The 621-nt window shown below is 38.5% G+C and overlaps 1 protein-coding gene across 1 annotated transcript in view; it reads right to left on the minus strand.

Annotated features, from left to right (window-relative positions):
• The window catches only part of LOC104125241 (maltase-glucoamylase, intestinal), a gene marked incomplete at its 3' end in the record, with an annotated part of 75,713 nt that overhangs the window by 55,921 nt on the left and 19,171 nt on the right, over window positions 1–621 (minus strand). The window lies entirely within an intron of this gene.

The following is a 621-nucleotide window of genomic DNA, read 5'->3' on the forward strand; positions in this document are numbered from 1 at the left end:
TGTGGTTCCTTGAGTATGGGTAAAACGCACCCAGCTGCATCCAGCGAAGACACAGCTCATACTCTGAGTCTTTGAAGAAGCCACAGATATCAGCTCCTGTCTGAAAGTTTTAAAAAGATCCGATTAGAATACTATAAAATCATGTACAGCAGCAAGAAAATGAAATGTAAGGTATTAACTCATGAGCTTACATAAGATATCCCAAAGAGACTGAATTCCATCATACCTGAAAGGAAAAGTAAATAATTTCCCCCCCTTTGGTAAGCTGTTACCATGATAATACATATTCAACAATTAACCCCAGTACCTCAAATAATTTTAAAAAAAAAAATCATTTTCTTATATAATGCCTTGACCACTGCCACACAATACCTGCAAACGTAATCAAGTAAGCTTTAGGAAAATAGAAAATTTATAAAATTAGCTGAGGTGAGGGGAATTCATGGTTTCTAGTTGCTCCACCAAGGATATGAGCACCTTTCTCTGCAGCGTATGCTGTTGCTCTATGCTATGTGACCGGCATGGATGCATTAGTGCTGCACTTTCTTAGAACAATTCCCTTGCAGCCGTGCACACGTACTGTGAATCATTACAGCAAAATGCTCACGCCAAATACTAGTT

The sequence above is a fragment of the Egretta garzetta genome, unplaced genomic scaffold (genome assembly GCF_000687185.1).
Source record: "Egretta garzetta isolate BGI_Z169 unplaced genomic scaffold, ASM68718v1 scaffold1074, whole genome shotgun sequence".
NCBI classification, from domain to species: domain Eukaryota; kingdom Metazoa; phylum Chordata; class Aves; order Pelecaniformes; family Ardeidae; genus Egretta; species Egretta garzetta.